This window comes from Calidris pugnax, unplaced genomic scaffold, assembly GCF_001431845.1.
Source record: "Calidris pugnax isolate Ruff unplaced genomic scaffold, ASM143184v1 scaffold8, whole genome shotgun sequence".
In the NCBI taxonomy this organism is placed as follows: domain Eukaryota; kingdom Metazoa; phylum Chordata; class Aves; order Charadriiformes; family Scolopacidae; genus Calidris; species Calidris pugnax.
Window position 1 is genome coordinate 3,188,300 of NW_015090830.1, and position 6,342 is coordinate 3,194,641.

Consider the following 6,342-nt stretch of genomic DNA (forward strand, 5'->3'; position numbering starts at 1 on the left):
TTGTGGAGCTTGTAAAACTAGATCGCGGTCATGCTCCACCAGGATTATCTTGTGAGTCCCCAGCCAGGTTAATCAGATTAGGGCAACGATAGTAACCTAGAACCAGCCAGAAGTTTTACCAGATGAAGATACCACATTCCTACCACCTTTGCCCTCCTCTGACATTCAAGATGGGAAATAAAAAGAACCCAGGAGAAGTGGAATCCTACCTGTTGGATCAAAAAGACAATCTCCACCCTTTACGCTCAAAAAGCCAATCCCTACCAGCTAAAGCTTTCCAAGTTATTCAGACACGTTCCTCAGTAGCCCAGGGAAATGGCTGGTTTTAAATAAGCTCTCACTTTCCACAGGAAGAGAAATACTGTAATCAGACAAGTGTGACCTCAGAGAAATACACAAAATAATCCCTAATTGCTCTTCAGAGTGCGGGCTGTCATAGAAATAAATACAACAGACACATTTGAATGACACTGCTAATCTGACAGTTTAGGTCAATAAAGTAAACCGCTACTTTGGCAGGATTTTTTATCTCAAGAAACTAAAGACATTAAGATTACTCAAATGAATGGATACACAGACATTTGCATATGCCTTAATAAAGTCTGCACAGTTTTCATTTGTGCCCCTTGTGAAAGCCTTTACAACCAGTCATCCTGCCTTTCTGCAGCCCTAGGAAGGAGCTCTGCAAATTCATTGTATGCTCTAAACATCTCTGATAGCAAGAGCATACGATACAGCCCTCCTCTCCAGGATTTAAGAGCTCATTCGAACCATGAAATATGCAAGTGATCATCTAAACATGAAGAAAGCCATCCCGATTTGGCCAGATAAACCATTCAGCCCTCATTTAGAAATCCCCCATCACAAAATATATTCATCAAGAGTCCTGTTAAGCAGTTTCCTTATGTCTATGATACAGGAGCATCATTAATGAGATATGATCTGAGGATGAAGCTCAATGACCATTATATTACCACCCGATGACCATTATATTACCACTTATCGGTAATGTGTTTACACCATATTAAACTTAACTTGGTTGCAACCCCACACATTTCAATACACCGTGTATCTCTGGCTACTTGCGGCTCCAAATATCAAACACTGACTTTGAACACGCTATGATAATGCTGTACTCGGGAGATTCGATTTTCTACCAAAGAGGATCGGCCATCCACAACTGGCTGGACTTGAAATTTCAAACATAATGAAAACATTGCCTATCTAATTTGCACTGAGTTTTTCTTAAATTACAAGTCTGAAAAAAAACCCCAAACCAACCAACAAAACCCGACCCCACAGGATGGCAGAACTGTAATAACCCTGTCAGCGAGATAAGAGACGGCAGGCACAGAAACTAAAAGAGAATCAGAGCAATTTTGTAGCTTTGGTGTGATGCATGCTTTTCAGAGGACTGAAAGAACTTTTCGATTTAAATGGCACATCAGGGCTGAAACCCCTTTTTGACACAAATTTCTCTTAGCTTGCCCTGAAATACTACTGGTTTTATGACAAAAAAATTAAAATAAATTACACAGTACATCAGGTCATAGCTTCACTGTAATTCTGAAATAGCAACATGAGAGAAAGAGGATATAAACAGTAGGATTTTTACTCTGAACTCGTATGTAATAAAACCTATTTTACAGGCATTAACCTGGTTTACTTTATGTAGCAAAGAAGCTGATGTGAACCTAAGTGCAGAATCAGAAGTGAACAGGGTAGAGGAGGAGAAGTAATACATTCATAGCTAGGGTTTTGATATTGACCTTTTTTTTTTTCTTGCCAGAAATGTATGCAGAAACCTCTCCAAAATGCTTGTCTGAATACATGCATTTTGTCCTCACAGCATTGGAAGTTGACAGTATGATCTACAACAAATGTTATTATAAATAAAACTAATAAAACTCAGGTAATGGGAATATGCCAGCACTGCGTGATGAAAAGCACGGTACCAAAGAGAAGAAAACATATCTAACCCAAGAACTGAAAGTGAATACAAATTGTCAAGACATGACAGATGGTTAAATTAACCAGTAAGACACGACAGGCCATATGGCAGTACCAGCTAATGCACACCTTGGGTAGGGCAGCTTGTGCCCTTAGCATACCAATGATCTACATTCACCAGAACCGAGACACAGTCTGGACTAAATTCCTTTTAATCGGGTTTAACTTTTTCCTAAACACAGGTTTCTCACCTGTTTATATTTTCGACACACACTCTAAATATATTGATTTGGTTCTGAAGCTTTTCTTTCCCCAATTACTAAAATTAAAGATTAACTACTGGAAGTTCAGAATTAAAGTCATTTTTTCTTTATACTTTTTGCATTCTCACTACACTGTTCTGTGGTACAAGTAGTTGTACACTACAATGACCCAACAGCCAGGATTATTTGTACAAATAAAGAAGGACATCATACCATCACTGAATTGACTGATTACACATGATACCTTCCAACTTACACCAAACTCTGGATGTCTGGAAATAACATGGATGTGCTACTTTGGTACCCCCAGCCCACACTATAGAAGTTCACCACAAAAAAAAAAAAAAAAAAAAAAAAAAAAAAAATTTGAGACTTACTTCCTGTAATGAGCTTAGTTAGAGAATCAAATACAAATTAAAAAGAGAAAAATGCCTGGCTTACAGAAGAAAACTCTGAAGGAACTAAGAGAGGAGTCAACTATAAAACTCATAGGTAGTAATACAACAAAAAAAAAAAAAAAAAAAAAAAGAAAAAAAAAAGTATGTGTTACAGCCAAGAAGCCCTCAGAAAGAACATACTTGCCTCATTTCAGTATCTTAAAACTGCTTTTTGTCAGGTTTTCTGCTTAAAAGATTAAAGTGTAATATGAGGCATGGTCTGGAGAGTTTCTTGTAAACTCTCATTGCACCATCACACCTATTAGCAGTTTCACTGTCAGGATACTATCACGTTCAGCACTATGGCTCACACCGTGGAATTTCCCAGACATACTTAATCTGGTTAATGGACAAATTATCTTAGGAAAGTCTCCTCAAAACAGATTGGCTTTGGCTGCTTAAGGGACACTGCAAAACCAGCCTCTGACCTAGGGTTAGCACTTTTCACATCAGTGCTAAAAATAAAGGTAGGGGAAACAGAAAAATGGATTACACTTTAAAGTGTAATAAACAGGTCCAAAATAAGCTTTAAAATCATTTGATAAATCTTACTATGTATCTGGATTATTTTTACCTCATTTAAACTATTTTTTAACCAAATACTGAAATTAATTACACTAAGTATATTTAAAAAGAGAAATAATGCTAAAAATATTTTCTTGAGTTGTCTATGTTTAAATTTTAGTCATGCAAAGTGACTTTACTGCAAAGTATTGTATTGGTTATTTTAATTCTACAACTACAGAAAAAAAAAAACAAAACCCAGAAAAAAACTCACACCATAAATTTTTGTTTCCTCACAAGCATTTTCTTTTTCCTGCTACTGTCCTGATTTTGTTGAAAAGCGTTCCACTGCTCAAAACATTTTATCAAAAATAAATTGTTAGTGGGAGAAGAGAAGTGTGACTGGGAGCAAAGAGATAAGAGGTAAAGATAGCCAGGAAGAACCAGCAGATTAAATGTGACAGACAAGTTCAGGGAGATAATGCCCATTTCATTTCTGATCTAGGGAACTGTCACTGAAGAAAGAACAAAAAACACGCAAGAACTCCCCCAAACCGACCGCTACCACACAGCGGCAACAACTTGCCTTCAGCAAGGCAGGAAACGATAGATAAAATTCATTTATTTGTTTTTAAACTATTAGCTAATTATCACATTGGGAGGTTTTTTCCCCTCTTCCCTTCTCTTAAGCTCTGCCTCTTCCCTTCCCCTCAATCCTGTCAATTTTACAAAAAAGGGGAAAGAAGTCCTACGCGCAAATAGGCACGACTCTGCTACCCAGCGATACAAATCCCTGTTTCTAACTGTCCTGCTCACTAACCACTGTGACTGAGGCTGAGTGCCTCAGCAATTGGATGCTGTTACCAAGCAACGGTGCCAAGCAGCCGCACATACGCCGTTTGGGTAGTTCACCGCAGCTTCACGACAGTTCAAAATAAGATCACGCTTTTGAGCAGAAGAGATTTCATTTGAAGTTTTGCTAAACATCCTGATCTTAGAAAGGATAAAAGTTTATTATTTCCAATTTGGAACGTAAGAGCTTGTGTTGCACCGTAGGCTCTATGTTAAAGCAGGTGCTGTGGCAACACATTCAACTCAGCAAGTAAAGGAACAGAAACACTAGTATATTTGCTGAGACATGGCCCAAACCTAAATATCCAGGAAAAAAAACCAACAAACTCTACAGGATATTTTGTAAACCTTACAGCTACCACTTCTCTGACAAGGATTGCTAATCAAAAGGAGGAGAAGTGCATCTTTAATTCCCCAAAGCTGGGTCTTCCTTCCTCCCCAAGGCAAAAGGCTGTACCAAGGCAGACTTAGGAACCCAATTTCTGCCAAGCAGCAGCACAGACTAAACATCCCCTACAGATCTTCGTAGGGCTAGAGACCACTTCCAGTAGCATGAGTGATTTGCTGAAAAGCATTGCTGCCTCCAGCAAAACAAATCAGGCACTATTCCACTGATGCCTGCCAGCGAAAACTTCACTTTCTAATCATGTTTAACATCGCGGAAAAGCACAGCATCTCAAAAAACCCAGCAACTCACAACCCTTCCCCCTAAACGGAGCATCAGCTCAGTCAACCTTAAATGAAGCAAGTTTTCACAGCAGCTCTGGGGCAGGGGGAAGCCTTTCTGCATCAACTCCTCCCTGCATATGGAACAGAAAGAATATCTAGAGCTTAAGTCCAACTAGAAGTGAAAGTCTCAAGATTATCACAGAAAAACTGTAGATTAAGGAATGCAGTTTTACAGAACAGTGGTTCCCAAAGGGCAGTTGCTGTGTAATGTTGTGGTAATAGTAACAACAGAAAACAAAACCCACTTGGACTAATGAAGTGTCAAGTCTGTCCAACTAGTATTGCTCAACTGGCTTTTGCTGGGCAACCTGAATTTCTGATCTAATCACACTGTCACTCCTGGGAGCTCACAGTTCCAACAGGTGGTTTTCCGGCTGACAGGGAAAATGCAAATAGATAGTTCCAATGAATCCTGACCATGTGTGCATCTTTTCATAAGGTATTACTTTATAGTGAATATTGTGCATACTTCTTTTGCAAACCTACGTTCCAGTCTCTGAAACATGCAGTTGAAATTCAAGACTTCTCATCTGGGGTTTGCTCACAGAAGAGCGTTATCAACTTATCTTTTGTAATTCTTTTTACAATGAGATCGCATATTATTGGACGTGTGAACAGTATTAACTTTTGGAGATTTTATCTGTAACACTTTGTACTCAAGCTTGCATTTCACTGAGAGAATAGAGAAAAGCATCAGATAGCATTTGTTCTTTTATGTAAAGTCATCTTTGATAGAATATTAAATGTTTGCTCCTCCCAGCAGCTTTCTCCTCCTCAGCAATCATTTGCTTGCAAGCCCGGGTTTCTAGAATTCACCAAGACACAGGTATTCACCAAGGTGTAACTCTCACATTCCAGGGGTAAAAACGGGCTTCATTATCTTTGCCTTTGTTTCAACACCACATTAAAGACAGGGAAGATCACTTTGGATATTCTGTTACACACTGTATTGCTCATCAAGTTTTCATTATCCATTGGAGACTCATTGCATTTAAAAACCCAGAGTGAAAACACGGAGCTTTTATTAAATGTATACATTAGCGATTTGAATACAATCTAACTAAAGAATTTAGTTATGCCTATAAAAAAGTTTAGACCAGCAATTACCCACTTTTACAATTATGGCTTTTTGTTCAATAGATTGTCATAGTATTATTCAGGCTGGTTTTAGGTTGTTCCTACTATGTATACATCGAGACCTCTGCCAAAACACTTAAAATAATCTCCTATTATTAAAACAATTATAATCTAAAGCAATTCTAACAGGCTTGCTCTAAATAAATGAAATGCTGAGTGTAGAGACAAAGAAAAGGAATACTATTAACACTGAGATCATGAGAGGCTTAAGGACTTAAGCAAAGTTTATGCTGGAATAATCATCATACAGATCATATCCCATAAAATAAGCTTTCTATTTTAATTCATTATGCTTACTAATATAGCAATTGCACAGTAGTAAGCATTTAGTAACCAGCTTCCAAAACCTCAGAAAAATATCTTACTTAAATCTTTTCACAATAAGCAGCAAGTAAAAAAGGAAATGGATGGCTACAGATGTTTTTTTTTTCCAGGAACTTACTGAAGAAGGAAAAAAAAAAAAAAAAAAA

General features: G+C 37.8%; 1 protein-coding gene across 1 annotated transcript in view; it reads right to left on the reverse strand.

Annotated features, from left to right (window-relative positions):
- The window catches only part of CTNND2 (catenin delta 2), a 672,616-nt gene that overhangs the window by 258,205 nt on the left and 408,069 nt on the right, over positions 1-6,342 (reverse strand). The gene's annotated exons all lie outside the window — the stretch shown is intronic.